At 35.1% G+C, this 23,079-nt stretch overlaps 1 long non-coding RNA gene across 1 annotated transcript in view; it reads right to left on the reverse strand.

Moving 5' to 3' along the window:
- Nucleotides 1–8,839: 8,839 nt before the first annotated feature.
- The window catches only part of LOC309665604, a 30,620-nt gene continuing 16,380 nt past the window's right edge, over nucleotides 8,840–23,079 (reverse strand). Inside the window, exon 2 of the long non-coding RNA XR_014266567.1 lies at nucleotides 8,840–9,991. This is a non-coding gene — a long non-coding RNA (uncharacterized lncRNA). The remainder of the gene's footprint in view (nucleotides 9,992–23,079) is intronic.

The raw sequence follows: 23,079 nt of genomic DNA on the forward strand, positions 1-23,079 counted from the left end.
ATATGTGTATGTGTGTGTGATGTATTTTGTGTGTATTAGTACATACAAAATGTCATGACAGCCATACTTATTTTACAGAGCCTTACCACTTAAAAGGAATTTGAGTTCAAATTTTTGTTTTGATTCACAGGGAAAAAGATGTGAACAAAATCACAAATGTACCTCTGGGAGGCAAGAAAGTGGCTTAACCCTTAATTTAAGATGGAAGCCTTGGACAGATGACCCAAGCAATTTGGTGTGTCCTGGGTCCAAGGCAGGTGGCAGATCAGAGACACATAAAAACAAAGGGAATACATCTGAGTTTACAGATATACATTAGAAGCTAATTGCAAAGCATTTTTTGAAATAAAACTTTGTACAATGTGAATTTGTTACCTATGGATTTTCATAGGCAAGAAAACATATTTCCCCTCCTCCCACCTCCTTTTTTAAACAATTCTCACCCAATTCCCTTTCTGCATTCCCTTGTCCAGAAAGGCTGATATTTTTTGAGCTGGGTTGCAGGGTGTTGGTAAAAAAAAAAGAAAAGAAAAAGAAAAAGGCTCAGGAAAGGGCAGTATTCAAATCTTAAGCCCAAGTCAACCATTAATCTTCTGGTATTTTCTCGTCTTTCTTTTTGGATGTCCAAATAGTATAGAATATCTATAATTCCTGTTGCTGCCTCTGGCAGGAAGATAGCATATCACATTCTATCACTTTGTTTTGAAGCTGAAGGAAACATGACAGTGATCTCTAAAGCAGTGCTTTCTGTGGTGGAGTCAGCGTTGACTATCTACATACATGATTTGCATTCTAGTCTTCTAGATCTTCAATTTTTAGAAAGCTTAAGCATTATAAATCCAAATATTTATAATACCCAAATTAGTTTTCCTTTCAGCTCATCATCATTGTAGCACTTATTGCACACTAGATAAAGACTTTTGTGAGATTTTATGGGGTTCTTGCTAAGTACTCTCCAATTAGGCTAGATACTAAACTCAATTTTGGACTCTTTCAGATAAAGCTAATTCAATAAGGCCAAAACTAGTGATTTCATAATAATTTTAATCTTATCTGTCCCTAATTCCAGGAAGCATATCCATGGTAGTCATGGCAATTTACACTAGGGAGCTAAATTGTCTCTTTTCTAAATTACCGTATGGACAAATTCTGCCTTTGGGAAAAGTGCTATACTATTTGCATCCATAGACAAGTTATTTATATCTGAAGACATTTAAACTGACAAAGAAGAAAAGTTAAAAAGGAGAGAGAGAGAGAAAGATAAGTTAATGGAAATATACAGAAAAAAATTTACCAGAGCCAGCAATTTTTCCCCATTAATTTCTTTCTGTATTCACTGTGACTGTGGTCACAGATTAAACTGACTGTTGTCTGACTCAGTTGTTTGACGATCCCTTTTCTGTTGCAACGTCCTCCTTAAAAGGAAGCAGTATATTTTTCCCATTTAATTTGCTCTTAAAATTGACTTTTTCCCCTTCTTTTAATATTAGTGTTTTAACACAAAAATTTGCTTTATTCAATTCTCAGTATTTGCTCAACATTTCTAAAAAAGCACCTTTTATTGTGGTAAAAATACTTAACATAAAAATTATCATTTTAACCATTTTTAAGTATACAGGTTCAGTGGCATTCACACTGCTGTGAAGCCAGCACCACCATTCATCTCTAGAACACTTTCCATCTTCCCAAATTGAAATTCTGTATCCATTAAACAGTGACTCTTCGGTCCTCCCTCCCCTCCAGCCCCCCGGCAACCACCATTCCACTTTCTGTCTCTATGAATTGACGACTCTAGGTACCTCACATCAGTGGAATCATATAGTGTTTGCCTTTTTGTGATGTAACTGGCTTATTTCTATTTGTATAATCTCTTCAAAGATCATCCATGTTGTGTAGCATATGTAAGAATGTCCTCCGTTTTGAAGGCTGAATAGTATTCCACTGTATGCATACATCACCTTTTGTTTACCATTCATCTGTCAGTGGATCCCTGGGTTGCTTTTGGCTACTATGAATAACTGCTATGAACATGGGTCTACAAATAGCTGTTTAAGTCCCTGTTTTCACTTTTGGGTATACACCCAGAAGTGGAATTGCTGGATCATATGGTAATTCTATGTTTAATTGTTATTGGAAACACCATACTGTTTTCCAATATGGTGGCCGCACCATATTACATTTCCCCCAGCAGTGCACGAGGGTTTCAACCTCTCCACAACCTCATCGACACTCGCCATGTGGTTTTTTTTTCCTTTTGTTTTAAATAACAATCATTCTAATAGGTGTGAAGTGGTATCTCATTGTGGTTTTGATTCGCATTTCACCAGTGATTAGTGATGTCTCTTCATGTGCTTAGTGGCCATTTATATATCTTCTTCAGAGAAATATCTGTTCAGGTCCTTTGTCTACTTTTCAATCAGGTTGGTTTTGTGGCTGCTGTTCCTGGGTTGTAGACGTTTTTCACATATTCTGGTCAGATATATGATTTGCAAATATGTTCTCCCATTCTGCGTGTTGCCTTTTCACTCTGTAGGTGGTGCCCTAATTGTAGTTTTAATAATCTAATGCTACAAATTGTTATTATTTGGAAATTTAATTATTCCAATTTTTAGAGGTATTTAGTTTTATAAATTTTGACTAATAAACTTTTAATCTTATTTTTTTCTTTTAATCTCTCTGAAGATGCAAAACAAAAAAATTAAAATTCACAAGATTAAATAAATGTAAAATCAAATAAATGTTTAAAGTGATATTTTTATGTTTATAGCATTTATACTTCTGAAATTATTAAAGCATAAAACTGCACTAAGACTTTTAGAACACCTTATTTTAATTGTAGAATCTAAGTCGTAGATATATGAGTACACTATACTATTCTTTTGAGTCTTCTGTATGTTTGGAAATTTTCACAAAAACTATTGGAAAAAAATTTGAGTCGAGATATAATTTAATTATGGTAAATTAATAAACATGTATTTAAAAAGCTAAGCACATCTTCTTTGGAAAAACGTCTACTCAGACATGCAGATGGCCAACAGGCACATGAAAAGATGCTCAACATCGCTAATCATCAGGGAAATACAAATCAAAACCACAATGAGTTATCACCTCACACCTGTCAGAATGGCTATCATCAAAAAGAACACAAATAACAAATGTTGGCTAGGACGTGGAGAAAAGGGAACCCTCCTACACTGTTGGTGGGAATGTAAATTGGTGCAGCCACAATGGAAAACAGTATGGACATTTCTCAAAAAACTAAAAATAAAATTACCATATGACCCAGCAACTCCACTCCTGGGTATATATCTGAAAAAACAAAAACGCTAATTCTAAAAGATACATGCATCCCAATGTTCATAGCAGCATTATTTACAATTGCCAAGATACGGAAGCAACCTAAATGTCCATCAACAGATAAATGGATAAAGAAAACATGGTACATATATACAATGGAATACTATTCAGTTCCTTAAAAAACTAAAAATAGAGTTACCATATGATCCAGCAATTCCACTCCTGGGTGTATATCTGGAAAAGATGAAAACTCTAATTCAAAAAGCTACACACACACCAATGTTCATAGCAGCACTAGCGAAGTTTACAATAGCCAAGACATGGAAACAACCTAAATGTCCATCGACAGATGAATGGATAAAGAAGATGTGGTACATACATACAATGGAATACTACTCAGCCATAAAAAAGAATGAAATTTTGCCATTTGCAGCAACATGGATGGACTTGAAGGGCATTATGTTAAGTGAAATAAGTCAGACAGAGAAAGACAAACACTGTATGATATCACTTATATGTGGAATCTTAAAAATACAACAAACTAGTGAATATAACAAAAAAGAAGCAGACTCACAGATTTAGAGAACAAACTAGTTGTTACCAGTTGGGAGAGGGAAGGGGAAAGGAGCAATATAGGGATAGAGGATTAAGAGCTACAAACTGTTATGTATAAAATAAGCTACAAGTGTATATTGTACAACACAGGGAATATAGCAAGTATTTTATAATAACTATAAATGAAGTAAAACTTTTAAAAATTGTGAATCACTATGTTGTACACCAGTAATTTATATAATATTATACATCAACTATACTTCAGCTGAAAAAAAGACATACACAAAAATAATCCATTCTCAGCTGAAAGTGAAAAGAAAGCTAATCTATTTGCCTGAATATTTCAGTTAGAAGCAGACTTGGTTTTTGTTTTATTTTGTTTCACTTGATGAGTCCTTTGAAACTGAATTTTAAAGTTTGACTTATCCAAATACAATAATTACTTTAATTTGCTATTGCTTTCTGTGAATTGAAATAGGCTAATGTGTGGAAAACATGAAATGCATGCATGGATGACATGAATACACTGAATCACGTGCACAAAGTAACCTTTTACCAGCAGTCCTCAGACTTCAGTGAGCTCAAGTGGACTACATAAATGCCATTTTCTATGTCTCACCCTTGAGATGCTGACTCAGAAGATCTAGGGTGGGACCTAGGAATCTGAATTTTTAACAAGACCACAAGAGATTCTTGTTTTAACTGTTTGCAATGGAAATTTCAAACCATACATATTTAGAGAATAGTAAAAGATTACTCATATACTCATTACCCAACTTCAATAAATAATCAACACAGATCACACTTGTTTTATCTATATCCCACCCACTTACCCTTCATCACTAATTTATTTTGAAGATAATCCCATATATCTTAACATTTTATCGATTAATACTTTAATTTGTGTCTCTAAAAGAAAATGACTTTATTTTTTAATATGACATAACAATAATCATAACTAAAGATCCAAAGTGAGCCTAATGTAACTGGTTCACACTTTCAGAAAAACTGGACTGCTAGCCTGTGGAAGGGTAATAAGTCAGTGTCCAAGTGGACTGCTTAGGAAGACATAACTTGATTTATTTATTTTATCATGGATTCAAAATCTTTAGGTTCAAGAATAAACAAGATATTTATGTTTTAAGCATAAGCAGTTATGTTTCTGAAATTGTCACCCTCAAATAGTCAAAAAATTTTTTTCAAAAGCTATAAAATTATTAAACTTATTTGAACTTTAAAAAATTTCCCAGAGCTATTGGTCAAATTTTTAAAAGAAAAGAAGTCGCTTTGGAAAATAATATTTTTGAACATTATCAATATTCACAGAGGAGAAAACAAGTTAGTCAATTTGCTTTTGCTCCAGACTTACTTAGATTTCACAGTTACTTAGAATTTTTAAATGTGTTTCTCAGTTAACCTCAGAAAACTTTCCCAAAGTAGCAAAGAATACAAAATGAGCCCCGATAAACTGCTTACAATTTCATTAACTCCAAATGTTAAAGAACCTTGCTATTTCTAATAATTATATCCATAGAATGAACTTTTTGAAGAGGCTTCTATCGAAAATCAAGGTTAGAGAAATCTGATTGCATGGGATCTCAGTTCCCTGACCAGGGACTGAACCCAGGCCACAGCAGTGAAAGCACTGAATCCTAACCACTAGACCACCAGGGAACTCCCCCTTAGCCTCCTTTTTAATATCTGCCTATTATCATCCTCACTCAGGACCAATATTTATAAACCTGAAGCCAATATGTCCTTGACACTTCTCTCTTTTCATCTGGCTCTTTAAAAACAAAAGAGAATAAACCCAAAAAATAAAATAAAATTTAAAAAGAAAAGAAAGAAAAATAACCTTTGAGTTTACATCTGAACATCAACATTAGTAATATTATGTTTTCTTCCTTAAACATGCAAATCTGGAAATTTTTTGCAACAATAATGAGCTAATTGTTGTTATCTTCCATTTCATTATCAATCCATAAAACTGTATTTGTGTAGCACTGATATAAATTATACATTTGCATTTTCAGGTATATTCCATTTTGTTAAGCACAGTGATAATCGGTGATACCAGCTTACAAGCTATTCTTTATTTATTAACAAAGGTTAACCATGGATCTATATCAAAGCTAACACATAAAATCCCACGTATATGAGTATTAACATTAGAAAGTCTAAGATTAAATTGCTTCTTGATCTTGTCATCAAAATAAGCATTTAATAAACTCCTAAATATAATATGTTTAAGATATGTCATTTCTATTTTAAATACTTTACCCCTTAATGAGGTTTTTTATTTGACATGTGTCCAAGGTACAAAGATAAATCTTCCCTCTTGCTCTTTGATAAAATGTCAGAGCTTACTTAAAGGTTTAAGAATAGAGCTGTTAAACTATTTTTTTTTTCTATTGGAAGTTATATATGAGAATTGGTAGCAGCCTGTTGAAAGAACTTTACCTGTGGATAACAGTCCTTATCTCACCTCTATCTATCATGCTATCAATTTCTTTATTACAGGAGTTTACCTTTGGGCAGCTCATACACCAGCTGTCAATCTGTCCTCACCCTGAGCCTTTGCAGCAAACCAAGCTCAGATGTATTGAAGCTTTACAAGAATAAATTGTTTTCCTTCATTCTCTATGTAGGACAGGTGTAGTCAATATGCAAGCCTCTGGCACTCCAGATGTGCTCCATCACAGTGCAGAGCCAGAACTTTTTTATTCCTGCCTCCTAGGTCACAATTTTTTATCTAGAGATTTTCTAGATTTTACTCTTGTCCTTGTTTTTACATTTGCCCCCCACGCCCCCTCACTAAAGCATTTAAAATGGCAGCTTTGAAAAGACTGAAACAACTCAAATATCTATCAATAGTGGCTGGTTAAATAAATTATGGCACTCCATAAAATGGAGTACTATGAGTTATTAAAAAAAAAAAGAAAGAAAATGAGGATGTTCTCAAAGTACTAATATGGAGATATTTCCAGGATATATTAAATTAAAAAAGGAAGACACAGAATAGTGGCACTTTTGCATTAAAAAAGAAAAAACATTCATAATTGCTTTTATATTCATAAAGAAACTCTGAAAAGATACATTAAAAACAAAACATTGGTTACTGGGACTGGGGGTGTATGGGAACCAGGCATGATGAAAGGAGAGTGGGAAGAACAATTTTCATGATATACTTTCTTATACTCTATTTTTGAACTATATGACTATATTGCCTATTCAAAAATTTAAATTAAAAAGAAATAGTAGCTTTATTCAGTGTAAGGAGACTGAAAGAAAGAAAATACTAAGAAAGCCTCATTCTTAGTCAGGCTATTAGAACAATAGTTTGGCGAAGAGAATAAATTATCAGGAAATAGAAAAATAAAATTTAGAAAAGCATCAGTGAAAGAAGCTAGGGCTCGTTCTGGTTGAAGGACAAGCTAAAAGACCTCCAAAACTATCTACTAATCCTATGGCTTTAGTGATTTGCATCTGTGTTTTAAAAGCGACCAAAAAGCATTTTGAAGAGGAATTACATTATAGTAGGATCGAACGCTCTCTCTTTAAGCATTTTCCTCAGTTTTCTAAAAGACAACCCATGCGCTGCCTCTTTCACACCTCTGATTCCAAAGGCAGCCAGTGAAATGCGAAGGCCTAAGCCCTGGAATAAAGCTGACTAGCCCCAGTGCCAACTCCACCACTTAGTGCTGTATGACCTGAGCACATTATTTAACTGCATGGTGCCTTGTTTCCTCATCTGGACAGTTGGGATAACAATAGTACACACCTCATAAGATCACTGTGAGGATTAATTAATACACAAAAAGCACATCGGACAGTGCCTGGCTCACAGTAAGAACTGTGTAAGTGTTTGCTTTTTTACCTCCTCTTCAACTGTTTTGCTGTTTATCTTTCTTTAAAAGTGCTGCCTCCCTAATACTTACCCTTTACATTAACCCTTGTTCTTTTTTTCTCTGCTTGCCTTCCTCTTTTCTTTTTAATAAAAGGATGCAATCAGTCACTAAAATATTCCCATAGAGTTTCTGAGACAAGATCATCCCAAAGAAAGATATTCATAAAGGAAACAGAAAGTACAGTGTTTGCCAGGAAAATTCAGATTTAAAACAGTGGCATAAAGTTAATTCCTTACATTTCTGTATCACTCTGTAAAACTATATGTCATCTCATTTGATCCTCACAACAACCCTCTGAGACCATCAGGGCAGATAAAGAATAAAGAGTAAAGGAGGTTAAAAGGCTTGCCTGAGGCTAAAGTACACATTACAAGTTAGTGACGATGTCTGACTAGCTCAGTTCAAAAATTTATTGAACACCTGCTAGAGCCTGGGCACTGTGCTGACCTCCACATTCCAAAATGCTCTCCACTTCAAAGAGTTTCCATGGCATAAAGCATCTCTCAAGATGATCATACTACTTAAAAGCTACCATAGCATCATACAGTAGAAAGGACAGGGGATTCCCTGGCAAAAGATCTTGGGCTTTGTGATATCTGGCAAACAACTTAACCTCTCTAAGCCAGTTTTCTCATCCCCAAATGTGTGCATAATACCACCAGGTGACTGTAAGGGTTAAGTGTAAGGCTTAACTGTAAGGGTTAAATGAGAAACTAAATATAAAAGAAGTTTGTAAACTGTAAAGTTCTATAGCAGATATTAGTTACTGTTATCTGATTTAGCAGTGAATGCAAGATCAAACCTAGGTGGAAAAAAAAAAAGAAGGTCTGATAGAAAAACATCCCTAGGTCCCCAGCCCTTAAAAGACCTCCCAGGGAGAGTAGCAAGATTACAAAAACTCACACTGTCTCCCCTGCGGAGAGTACCCACTGAGCCAACAGGGGTAGGCTGCATGGGTCAGTCCCATTCTAGCAAATGTATTCCTTTCCATTTGCTCCAATTGGTGGTAGGAGGTAAAGGGGGGCAAACCAGGCAGCTGGTGCGACATGAAACAGAAAGATCTATGTTTTACTTTAAAAAAAAAAAAAAAAAAAAACCTGTGGGAAATGGTGGGAGAAGGAAAGAGGCAGGCAAGTGCTTGGGGCATTTCAGCTGATAAGTGAGAGAGAGAAACTACCCCAAGACAGATGCAATCCACACCCTCCATCTGTAATCAGAGAGAGGCTCACATGTCAGAAAAAAGTTTGTCCTCCCTCAGGGGAATTGTGAAGGCTGTCAATGTTCTAGCCATGAGAAAACAAAAGATCTATATAGAACATCCCAACATGTGGAGGCCTGATAGAGCTCAGAGCGATGTTCTACGGGAGTCTGACTCTTGCAGGCTTCTAACTTGGACTGGGAACGTAGGCAGGAGGCATGCTTCACAGGGTAGGAGAAGTGGTGTCTGAACCTGCTAGGAGACAGGCCCACTGCTTATGATTTAGGAAGGCAGTAGAGCGAGGCAGTTCAGTAAGCCGATTGTCAGTCAAACCTCTTGGGTTCAGATCCCAGTTCCTCTGCTTATGCCCTTAACCTATGTGATTTTGAGTTGCTTAACTTTTGCAGCAAAGTTGCTTCATTTTGCTAAGTTTCAGTTTCCTGATCCATAAAATGGGAGCTAATAAAATAGTACCTTCCTCAGGATGCTGCAATGATTAAATAAGATGTTTATAAAGCAATTAGAAAGTGCCACACATAGTAAGTAGCCAATAAGTGTTCGTTATTACAGTATTCTTTCAAAAGACAAGTTTACTAGCTAACCTTGGTTCCTAAGGCTCAGAGAATAGGAAGTCAGAGTGAAAGAAAGTGAAAACTTTCCTGTAGCATCAAACATAAGAACAGACCTTGCATACTCACTGGTGACTGAGAAAAGTTTCAAATGTTCCTGTTTTGTAGCTGTCTAAGATAACAAGTTGGACATCTGCATAGAAAGGCAGCAAAATCGCAGTGACTAAATACCTAGACTCAGAGCTGGGTTTGGATTTCAACTCTACCTCTCCACCTTGGACAAGTCACATAGGCTTTATACCGCTGCTTCACATTTGTGGATGATAATAAATAAAATAAAATAATATCTACCTCATAATGTTGGAGTGATGACAAAATGGACAATGCATGTCTTATTACATTCCTCAGTACAGTCCCTGGCACATGAAAAGTGCTTAATAATTCAGGTATTACTGCTTCCTTCACTGCAAAAGAAGAATCAGAAGGTTGGTTGTTAATTAAATTTAAAGCCCACCTCTCCGAGTAGAGAAAGCAAAATATACTGTCTATTGGGAATCATTTCTTACTCTTATCAGAAGTAACTTTCTCTTGTAAGACAATTTGTCTAGCAATCTTTCCTAGGAAAAAGTAATTTACCCAGGGTATCAGAATACTTTCAGATTGGTTCACCATATGGTCTGGCTCTCATTAGTATGCTTTAAGTAAACTAAGCAGAAAATTTATCTGTGATAATTGAAAATTTTGAGTTTTCTCTGAGAGCTATGATTAATATTCTGCTCATATTTATGTATTGTTACTTTATAATTAAGTCATAGTCCTAAAAGCAATAAGGCAAGTGTCTCAAAAATTCTAGCAAAAATAGGGAATTCCCTGGAGGTCCAGTGGTTAGGACTCTGTGCTCTCACTGCCAAGGGTGCAGGTTCAGTCCCTGGTGGGGGAACTAAGATCCTGCAAGCTGCTCGGTGTGGCCAAAAATAAATAAATAAATGAACAAAAATTTTAGCAAAACTAAAACAAAACACATTTGATTAAAGGTTTATCAGCCTTACAAAAATTCATTCTGCATATTTTTAAAGTTTGCCAGTTCAGTAAAATACAGTAGCAGCAAAATTTTTAAATGTATACGAAGCACATCAGAAAACATAAATACACCACTCATTTAGTCAGTCGATAAACATTTCTGAATGCCTACTACATGCCAGACACTGCCATCTGTTTTAAATCAAGTGTATTGTATTCGTTGACTCTTACAGAGTTCTTTCATTTATCGTTATCTACATTTCACTCAAATTCTCCCATGATCTGATATTGCAACCTGATTAAATCAGTTAAATATTAGAAACTCTGTCACTGTAAGAATCTGTAACATTTTCCATTAACATTCCTCTCTAGTTTTATGTACCTGATCTGTGCTGTGGGATGTAGCATAAATTATCTGCCTTCAGCAAAACGAACAGCTGAAGTGCACTGCTGCTTGACAGAGCTTGTTAGGCCATGAGCTGTTGTGAGCACACACAGTGCTACTGATTGCCTTTCAGCTCTCTCAAGAAGAGTCTTCAAGTGGTTCAAAACATGTGAGTTTGGTCATCCAGTACCCCAAATGAGCCCAGTATTTTAGCACCATGCTTAGGGGTTAATTAATAAACATGAAGAAAACAATCCTAGGATGTTTATTTTTAAAGAAAAGTACCATTACAAACTAATGCTTTGTGCTTTACTAAAAGCCAACAACAAGATAGAATAAACAATATTTTTTAGCAAAATCTTTCTAATAGAGCCTGGGAAGAGGATAAGGTTTTTTTTATTTTGTTTTGTTTTATTTTTTAATTAGGGTAGAGTTGTTTTACAATGTTGTGTTTCTGCTGTACAGCGAAGTGAATCAGCTATATGTATGCATATATCCCCTCTTTTTTGGATTTCCTTCCCAATTAGGTCACCACAGAGCACTGAGTAGCGTTCCCTGTGCTATACAACAGGTTCTCATTAATTATCTATTTTATACATATAGATATATATACAGATATATATTGATATATATGTATATCAATCCCAATCTCCCACTTCATCCCACCTCCCTTCCCCCCACCCGGTGCCCATACATTTGTTTGTAGAAGATAAGTATTTTTTTTAAACACAAAAATCATTTACTTAGCTAAGATTTGTTCTTCAAATATCACCTCTTGCAGTCTCCTCACATCCATTTGCTTGCTCTATCTGGAATACCCTACCTCACCCCTCCACCTCCCCGTCTTGTCTCCACACCACGCCTTGTGAAAATCCTTGCCAGCCTTGCAGAGCCTACTCAGGCACTCCCCTCTCCCACCTCCCCACCCATAACCACCATCCCAGGGTGTTTTCCCACGGCCCTGGCTGGAAGGAATCTGAGCACTACACGTTTTTGGAAAACAATTTGATGATATTCATCGTCTCACATTTTTTCATTTTTCTTAATCACTAATCATACTTCTAGTTATCAACCTAGGGAAAAAATGTAAACATGGAATAATTTTTTTTTTTTTGGCCACCCTGTGTGGTTTGCAGGATCTTAGTTCCCCGACCAGGGATTGCACCCTCACCCTTGGCAGTAAAAGCATGGAGTCCTAACCACTGGACCACCAGGGAATTCCCTACATGGAATAATTTTAAAAACACTTTTCAAATATTATTTATAATAATAAAAATATGAAATAATTTAAACTTCCAACAAAGGAGAATGGCTAAGTAAATTACATTTGACTCAATAAAACATTATACACAATTTTCAAATCATAAAAATTATTTCAAAAGATGATGTAATAACAAACAACATGAGAAATGTTTAAGATGTAGTATTAAATAATATGTAGTATTAAAAGTAAAAAAATGAGTACCAAATTGTACATCTGATTTAAGTATGTAAAAAAGAAATATGTATTCACAAAAAAATTGGTTAGAAGGAAATACACCAAAATACTAATAATGGTTATCTGGGAGTAGGATGATAATGAGTATTTTTTCCTTCTCTATATTATTTTGTATTTTCCAAACATTGTACAATAAGTACATGTCACTTTAAAAAGAAAAAGAAACTATGAACAGTAGTTTAAAAGCTACATAAATGCAAGCTGTTCATATTATGTCCTTAGATCACATTACTTTCGTATTGTATATAGGCTCTGGGATTGGTCATTTTCTTAAATAAAAATAAACTAGTTAAATAAGGCTATGTTGTATTTTAAGCAGCTTCTTAAACAACCAAGACAAAATTTTAATCAGATTTCTCCGGCCTGTACTCAAAAATAACCTGGATAAGTTTAACCAGTGAATGTAAGAAGTCACTCCTCTCCTTTTTGTCACTCAGATATGTTGTCAAGCAGTGTGGGGACCCGTCTTCTAGCTCTGAAGGTGAGTCATAAATGCTAATGTTATCTTTAGAGTATTTCAGAATACAAAGCTACCTTTTACTTTCACTTCTGAACCTTATCTTTTCTTAAATAAAGTTGTTCTGTTTGAAAGAACCATCTTTGCCCATGTGTTTGGCAAGTTTAAGTGCTCTTCTAGGTCACCACCAAATGCCAAGGTTAACAAGTTTTTCAAATGTAATGCAGCCTACTAAATGTTTCCATACTGGGGAAAACAGTCTTTTAAAGGAGAAGAAGAAGAGGAAAAAAAGAAAGTGTCCACTTTCTTTGGTCAGAAATGTCATTCCATAAAGTCACATTTTGAATGTATGTGATTTTATGTCACCTTAAATATAAAATTCAAAATATTTGCTTCTCATTTTCGGGTACTTTTCATGTACTTTTTAAAGCATATCTCTTACTGAAGGTTGAAATTCCCATTCGCTTTCAAGTAATATCTATACTGATTTAATTTATTTAGAAAATAGTTTTTACCGAAGGAAAAAGAAATCTAAGCCTTGAATTTATTCCAAACCTAAATCTTCCTTTTAGAGCACTTGAATAAGAAAACTACTTTATTTGACGATGCCTTTGCTCCTTCACAAGTTAATTTTATTAACTTGCTTTTTCATTGAATTTGTCCATTCACATCTAACTGACCCAAATGCCTTATCAAGTGCCCAAATCAGGTCAAGGATAAGAGCTGCTAGTGATGCTATTTTAAGAGGAAACAAAACGCACTGAAGCTAAACCAGCTCCTGTTCTGTCAAAATGCACCATTTCTTTGGCACACACATGTTACGGTTCACCAAGAGGAGAAATGGTGAAAAGCTGATAAAGTAGCTCATTCCTAGAGAATAGTTTGGCTATTTTGTCTATGGATATGCACTGAAACCTTTTTAAACATAAATATGGTTAACATATGCAATTGTATATTTTGATTCACAACTAGGGGATTTAGAAATTATTTGCTAGCTATAGTCATCTATTTCTTTCAAGGACAACAAGTATGTCTCTTTTACCTCTTATATCCAGTATCTAGCACACCATCTGCACATAGTAGGCACTCAATAAATATTTGTTAAGCTAGTGACACAATAACGTAATTAACTTACTGAAGGGCAACTGCCAAGTTGTATCATACTGCAATAGGCACTGCGGCTAATTAGCTCAGTCTATACACGTAAAGAGCTGAGGTCAAGGGCTCAATCCCCAAAAAGGTCTTTTGGCCTTGTTCTAGTCACAGTTTCATAACTTGTTACAACAAGCCATCTCTCCCATGGATGCAAGAAGAATCAAACAAGCAGAGAGAGAGAAATAGTTTAACACAATTCATCACCATTATAAAACAGATAATTTATGTAAAGCATTTATTTAGAAATTAAACTGATAATAAATGAGCTGTGTGTCATTTTGATATGGAAAGTTCCAGTATTTCAGTATGTGAGATTCTGTTATAAGAGTAAAATAGTAGGGCTTCCCTGGTGGCGCAGTGGTTGAGAATCTGCCTGCCAATGCAGGGGACACGGGTTCGAGCCCTGGTCTGGGAAGATCCCATATGCCGCGGAGCAACTAGGCCCGTGAGCCACAATTACTGAGCCTGCGCGTCTGGAGCCTGTGCTCCGCAACAAGAGAGGCCGCGATGAGAGGCCCGCGCACCGCGATGAAGAGTGGCCCCCACTTGCCGCAACTAGAGAAAGCCCTCGCACAGAAACGAAGACCCAACACAGCCATAAATTAAAAAAAAAAAAAGACAAAACTGTAGTTCCCAGAGGCTCTCATTATGCTGGGAAGGGAATGTCTGTGGTCCTAGGTCCTGATCTACTTAATTGAGCAAAACCTTATAAAAAAAAAAGAGTAAAATAGTAACATCAACTACTGATCCTTAAACTAATACAAACTAATATTTGACCCCTGTCTCATTTTATTATAACTGAAATAGTTTGTCACACAGTTCCACTTCTGAGGACAATAATCTTCTTGTGATTGCTATGAAAGATCATTTAATTCAAAACACTTGGCGAATTAAAGGACTCCTATTTTTTGGATGAAGGAATTTCAACAATATGCTTTGCAAAATAAATAAGTAATATGAACATATACAAGACATATACCTTTTCCAAGGACCACCAAATAAACTTCTATCATAAAGGGAGCCTGTTTCAGAAGTTTGAATACAGAAGAGTTTTAATTTGTATTAAGATCTCACTACTTTAATATCGCAATAAAGTCAACTAGCTTCTGTCTGTACATTTTCTCACTGTGAAAGTGGAGACAATGCTACGTACTGCTTCACAGGGGGTGCTGTGCAAATTAATTGTTTAATGTTCTTAAAGCACTGCCTAAGTGCTAAATTTTATCATTAGTGTGCATTGTATATCTCGGCAATTATCTGCCACCTTAAAATTCTATGGCTTGTAAGGGTGCCTCACCCCTGGAATACTTAAAAAGGTTAAGGAAAGTTCAAGAAGGAATAAAAATGCACTTGGGCTAAGTTAGGGTACAAGAAAGAGAAATTTGGAATTTGGCACGTTTTATTACATGCTTCAAGTTACATGCTTCTTAGACTAAAAACCACTGAACCATTTTAAATGGGTAAATTGCATGGTATGTAATGATATCTCAATAAAGCTGTTATAAAAATAATAATAAATCCAACTTCATCATCACACCAAAAAAAGTTATATACTCCTTGAAAGTGTGGATCATTATTCTAGAAGAAAAACTTCTATCCACACACACTTTGAGATCAAAATATGCTATACAGTTTTAAGAAACCAATTTATAATAGAACTAAGCAGTTTAATTATGCAGTGAGATAGTTATCATTTATTTTTAATAATTTAATTATTAACTATAATAGTTACATATGTAATCTGACTGACTGAAAGAAGATTGAGTCTATCTTGACATAAATAAGGCCAGATCCAATAATGCCTATCTTTGCTTTTGCTTTTTGCTTTTTTTCTTTGACAAGAAATTCTTAAAATTCTTAAATGCACAGAATGAAATTTCAGCTGAATTAATAATAACAATAGTAGTAGAAATGGTGGAAATGTAAATTGGTGCAGCCACTATAGAAAACAGTATGAAGATTCCTCAAAAATGAAAAAAAAAAACTACCATATGATCCAGCAATTCCACTTCTGAGCATTTATCTGAAGGAAACGAAAATACTAACTTAAGATATATGCACCCCATGTTCAATGCAACATTATTTACAATAGCCAAGACATAGAAGCAACCTAAGTGTCCATCAATAGATGAATGGATAAAGATGTTGTGGTATATATATGCAATGGAATGTTATTCAGCCTTAAGAAAGAAGGAAATCTTGCCATTCCTGACAACATGGATAGACCCTGAAGGCACTATGCTAAACAAAATAAGTCAGACAGAGAAAGACAAATACCCTCTGATCTCACTTATATGTGGAATCTTTTAAAACAAAAACAAACAAAAAAACCCTCATAGATGCAGAGAACAGACCCGTGGTTACCAGAGGCAGGAGGAGGGGTAAGAGAAATGGATGAAGGTGGTCAAAAGGCACAAAATTCCAGTTATAAAATAAGTTCTGGGGATGTAATGTATAGTATGGTGATGATAATTAATAATACTATATTTTATATTTGAAAGTTGCTAAGAGTAAATCTTAACAGTTTTCATAAGAAAAAAAAATTGTAATTATGTGTGGGATGAACGTTACTAGACTTATTGCAGTGATCATTTCACAATATATACCAAACCATTATGTTGTACACCTGAAACTAATATAATGTTATATGTCAATTATATCTCAATTTTTAAAAAAAGAATGGAGGCCAAAAAGGGGAAAGTCAAATCATGCATATCATTTTAATAATCACTAAATGAAAGGGACTTCAAGTGCTTATCTAGAAAGAAAGATTATTTCAGGAAAAATTAAAAGCTGGTTTGAACATTAAGACAAGCCACTAAAAGTGGCAACTGAAGCTTTCACATAGCTGATATAACATTATATTATTTTGCCTGAATCCTTGTGCATCTTCACTGAAAAATCTCAGGTGATTATTTACCCACAAGTATCCCTGAAACTAAGAAATAATTTTCTGACCTTCCATTTTGAGTTGTAAAGCATATTAAAAACACCCAGTGTATTTCAGCCACATCCTTTCAATCCACTCCTGCCAGGTTTCCCTTCCTCTCTCACCTTTCCAGACAGCGCAAGCTGTCTGACTTCAACTGCATTCCACTCTCATCCTCATCCCTTTCCCCTACCTTCTCACCCTTGGGCTCAACTCTGACCCTGTCTCTACAATCAATCCTGACCTTAGACAATAATGATTTAATGAGTTTTAACTCAGTACTATGGAACCAAGTTCAATTTACCCCTTCTGACTGGCCCAACTAGCAAAGTTTTGTCAAGTGCACTTTGGTCTTATTCCATAGGTCGGTGTCCATCCAGAGCTCTATTTATGGTAAGTGAATCCTTGATGGTCTCATTCCTTGAATTTGAGTTGGTACTTCAGTCCCTGGGAATTGTGATCCAGCCAGGCTCTTGTCAGGCCCCTGTCAGGGAAGAGAACCCTAAGTCCTGAGGAAAGTGTTTTACAATAACCAACCTGACCATGCAGATTTTCAGACACCACAAGCTGCTGGATTCTCTGTGCTTCTCATGCTTGTTGAGGAACACCATGATCCCCACACAGGACTTTCAACACCTATGTAATTTTACTGGTATGTCTTCCACCTCACATACCATGGAGTGCCCATCAGCCTGGCCTTCTTCTCTAGACCCGCCCAGAGTCTCCCGATAATGACCATTTCAAAAACCTCAGTTCAATTACAGTCTTGTTCCTTCCCACCTTGCCATTTCTGCCCCAGGTGGCCTGTTGGTGCCTGACTATTCTAAAACATCCTTGAGAATTTCTGCATTGCTATTATCCTTTTACAAATATATCTAAAGAATTGATTACATGATTCCAGCAGGTTCTCAGTATGAAGTCAAGAAGATTTAACAAAATAGTCTGTGTTGCAGTATAGTCTCAGTATGTGACAGATTATTAGAATGCCTGGACTTTATGAGTTTATGAATTTTCAATTCATATGGGTCCTTAGGGAATTACTTAAATCTCAATGTAAAATAAAATTATAAAAATCTGTAGTAAAAATTATATGTATATTATGATTGTAATTATGTAAAAAAAATTATGGTGTGAGCAAAGCCTGAAAGACAGTCTACAAACAGCAATGTACTTTATACACAAGTGAATAGTTCAGTCAGAATAATGTGATTATGGAATTGTTTTCTTTTAAAAAAAAATCCATTTCACATTTTGATAAGGAAAAGGAAATTGTAATATTTATTTACCATGAGATAATACTTCGCAAGTATGCTGAGATAACTCAATGAAAAATCCTTTAGTTATCAATACTTTCTTTTTTTTTTTTTTTAAAAGGTACTTTATTTTTATTTATTTTTGGCTGTGTTGGGTCTTTGTTGCTGTGTGGGCTTTCTATAGTTGTGGCAAGTGGGGGACACTCTCGCTGCAGTGCACGGGCCTCTCATTGCGGTGGTCTCTCCCTTTGCGGAGCACAGACTCCAGGCGCGCAGGCCTCAGTAGTTGTGGCGCACAAGCCCCAGAGAGCAGGCTCAGAAGTTGTGGCGCATGGGCTAGCTGCTCCGCGGCACGTGGGATCCTCCCAGACCAGGGCTCGAACCCATGTCCCCAGCATTGGCAGGCGGACTCTCAACCACTGCGCCACCAGGGAAGCCCTTTTTTTTTCAACATTATACTTGTTTTTTAAATTTTATTTATTTATTTATTTATTTTTTGGCTGCATTGGGTCTTCGTTGCTGTGTGCGGGCTTTCTCTAGTTGTGGCAAGTGGGGCTACTCTTCGTTGCAGTGCACGGGCTTCTCATTGTGGTGGCTTCTCTTGTTGCGGAGCACAGGCTCTAGGCACGCGGGCTTCAGTAGTTGTGGCACATGGGCTCAGTAGTTGTGGCGCATGGGCTTAGTTGCTCCACGGCATGTGGGATCTTCCCGGACCAGGGCTCGAACCCATGTCCCCTGCATTAGCAGGCAGATTCTTAACCACTGCACCACCAGGGAAGTCCCACCTTCCTTTTTAATGAGCTCTTCCTTAATCAAATCTTGGTTTAGCTGTGTATTGATATAGAACATGCTCCCTTTCAGATGCACATGTGTGTTTTCCACAGACTCCAAAAGGTTAACAACTGTTATGTACCATTATATACTAACAGTTTGGTCTAATGGATAAGGACTGAATCAGCAATCTTAGTATCTTCCTCTTAACTCTATGACCCTGGCAAGCCAGTAACATCTATCACCTGAGTTTCTCTTTCAAAACGAATAATAATAATTATTGAATTAGGAAAATGCCTATAAAGTTTATTAAGAGCCTTTAGTGAAAAATGAAAATGAATGTAAACTAGTATATTATAAAGACCCAGTTCAGCTAGTCTACTTTTCCAATACATGAAATTTTAATTTGATAGAAATGTGTTCTTGGATTATAACTAAGATTATTGGCCATGGAATGTAAATTAGACTATTAGTATATTAAAACACTTCAATAAATATCAGAATAATATTTTGACATAAATTTTCAATGAGAAACAGTATGACATGTAAAGACATATAATTCTTTGCATGGCCCAAAGATAGGATTTACAATTGTAAAGAAAAGAATTAATTGGTAAAGATGACTCTGTTAATTAGCAAATGGTTATCTCTAATTAAAAATTTTAAAGTTCCTTTCAAATGTATAGTAGTAATTCCACAGATTCACATATCATTGTAATGATACCCTTACAAAAATCCTGCTTTTTCACAAGTAATTGAAGAAATATTGCAGCAAAGATTAATTACCATCCCACTGTCTAAAAGTGTACCTTCAAGCTGTTAAATGAGCGAACAGAGATCTATTATGACTTTTACAAGAATGTTACTCTCCATGGGGATTACTGCTATTAACAGCAGGAAATGCATCATTTAAAGACATTAAAATTAAATGGAAATGTTTTCACCTATTTAAATAAAAGTCCTTGTTCTTTACTTCACAATAAAACTTGCTTTCACTAGCTTCTTTATTGTAGGAGTTTATGCAAAATTTTCCTGGTTGTGCCATTTCAGATGGCTTTTATACTTTTTAATCTCTATATTCCATTTTCTTTTCTATAGAAACAGTGGTAGAGGTATAATTTAACAATATTTACAATCTGATACATGAGGACTTGGTTCCAACTATAAACATTACTTGTAATATAGCACTATTAGCTACTTATTTCAAATTTAGACAAATTATTTATACTCAAGAATCTTAGATCCTAAATTTGTTAGCTTTCTTCCCTTATGTGCTAGATTCTATGTAGGGATTTGATTTTTTAAAAAAAAACATAAAATATATGTGTGAATATAAAAAGAACAAGTGGAGAAGAAGAGAACAATCTCTATATTTTAAAATATTAAAAAATGATGACATGCCATCCCCAAAAATCAAATTGGAAAATACTGAAATTTATTTTCATTCTCAATACTAGCCAGAGTGCAATGAAATGGACATTTATGCTCACTTCATATGGGGAAAAAAATTGGTCCTTTCTGGAAAGCAATTTGGTCATATGAATCAAGAGCCTTGCGTATAATCTCGCCCTTTGACTCAGTATTACTACTTCTGGGAACCCACCCTTAGAAAGTAATGCAAATGTTGACTATTTACCCCTGCAGATGTGCTGGAGTTGTTTATGATAACACAATGCTGGAAACACTCTAAAAGCCCAACAAAGGGAATGCTTAAGGCAAATATGGTAATAGAAAGAATAGAATATTTTACAACTATTAAAAATTATGTATACAAAATATTTTTAAGTGAAAAGCCAAAATGCTTATGATATAATGTTAAATGAAAAAGGCAGAATATAAAATTGGATGTGTTGGGACCTAATCAAACTTATAAGCTTTTGCACAGCAAAGGAAACCATAAATAAAACAAAAAGACAACCTACAAACTGGGAGAAAATATTTGCAAATGATGTAACCAACAAGGGCTTAATTTCCAAAATATACAAACAGCTCATACAACTCAATAACAAAACAAACAAACAAAAAACAACAACCCAATCAAGAATGGGCAGAAGACCTAAATAGACATTTCTCCAAAGAAGACATACAGATGGCCAATAGGCACATGAAAAGATGCTCAACACTGCTAATTATCAGAGAAATGCAAATCAAAACTACAATGAGGCATCACTTCACACCAGTCAGAATGGCCATCATTAACATGTTTACAAATAATAAATGTTGGAGAGGATTTGGAGAAAAGGGAACCCTCCTACACTGTTGGTGTGACTGTAAGTTGGTGCAGCCACTATGGAAAATATATGGAAGTTTCCTTAAAAAAGCTAAAAATAGAGCTACCATATGATCCAGCAATCCCACTCCTGGGAACATATCTGGGGAAAACTCTAATTTGAAAAGATACATGCACCCCCAATGTTCATAGCAGCACTATTTACAGTAGCCAAGACATGGAAGCAACCTAAATGTCCATTGACAGATGAATGGATAAAGAAGATATGGTATATATATATACAATGGAATACTACTCAGCCATAAAAGAGAATGAAATACTGCCATTTGCAGCAAGATGAATGGATCTAGAGATTATCATACTAAGTGAAGTAAGTCAGACAAAGACAAATACTATACGATATCACTTATATGTGGAATCTAAAATATGATACTAATGAACTTATTTACAAAACAGAAACAAACTCACAGACATAGAAAACAAACTTATGGTTACCAAAGAGGAAAGGGGGTGTGGGAGGTATAAATTAGGAGTTTGGGATTAGCAGATACAAACTACTATATATAAAATAGATAAACAACAAGGTCCTACTGTATAGCACAAGGAGATATATTCAATATCCTGTAATAAACCATAATAGAAAAGAATGTGAAAAAGAATATATATGTATAACCTAATCACTTAGCTGTATACCAGAAACTAACACAACATTGTAAATCAACTATACTTCAAAAACATAATAATAATAAAATATAATAGTTATGTATATTATGATCTAAATAGCAATGAAGAGAGGAAAGTGAATTTAAAATAGATCAAAAGGAACTGTGTCAAAATAACAGTAGTGGTAGTTTCTAGGTTGAGGAGATTGTAGGTAATTTTTTTCTGGTTCTTAATCATTTTCAGTACTTTCTAAACATTTTATAATGAGAATGTAGTATTTTTATAATCATAAGAAATCAACGGGTTGGGAATTGCAAGCAAATTTTACCTTTTAAAGAGTGGGGACATGGAAGCAATTTCTTCATAAATGGTCCAATTAAAAAAGCAAATTATCTAATAGCATTTGTACTTTGATTCTACTTTTGTTTTTTAAAACAAATTCACAGAAACAGAAAGTAGAATGGTAGTTACTGAGGGGAGGGAGAATTGGGGAGTTGTTGTGTGGGTATAGACTTTCAGTTTTCCAAGATGAAAAGTTCTGGAGATCTGTTGCACAATGTGAATATACCTAATACTACTAAACCGTACACTTAAAAACAGGTAAAATGGTAAATCTTATGTTACCTGTTTTTACCGCAATTTTTTAAAAAGCATAATTATATGAAAACTGGTATGTGTGTGGGTGTGTATCAGGATAAAATACAAAACTGTTACCAAGAGTTTTCCCTTAGAAGTAGGGAAAGGGGATGGTCAGGAGGGAACTTTTACTTTAAATACTTCTGTATAATTTGAATATTTTCAGTAAGCCAATACTACGTTTACATCTTTTTTTTTCCCATTGGAGTGAAATCTAGATCCATTTGTGGTTTCTTGATCCTAATTGCTATAACTTTCAATAAAAGAGTAATGAGCTAAGTCACTTGTATCCAATTTAGCAGTCAATAGAAGCATGCAGCCTGCAGATCAAAGCAGGATTGGGAAACATTTAAACACATGTATCGTTTCCCTCAGAAGTTACCTGAACTTTTACATCAACTCTTCAATGTCAAAGTGTTGTGTAGTTAAAGAAAAGATCATAGTACTTAAGGAACAGAATGGAATAAATGAAAGATATAAAAACTACTGCAGTTAATATCCAACATATATAAACAGCTCATACAATTCAACATCAAAAAAACAAACAACACGATT

The sequence above is a fragment of the Balaenoptera physalus genome (genome assembly GCF_965194825.1).
Source record: "Balaenoptera physalus genome assembly, chromosome: 8".
NCBI classification, from domain to species: domain Eukaryota; kingdom Metazoa; phylum Chordata; class Mammalia; order Artiodactyla; family Balaenopteridae; genus Balaenoptera; species Balaenoptera physalus.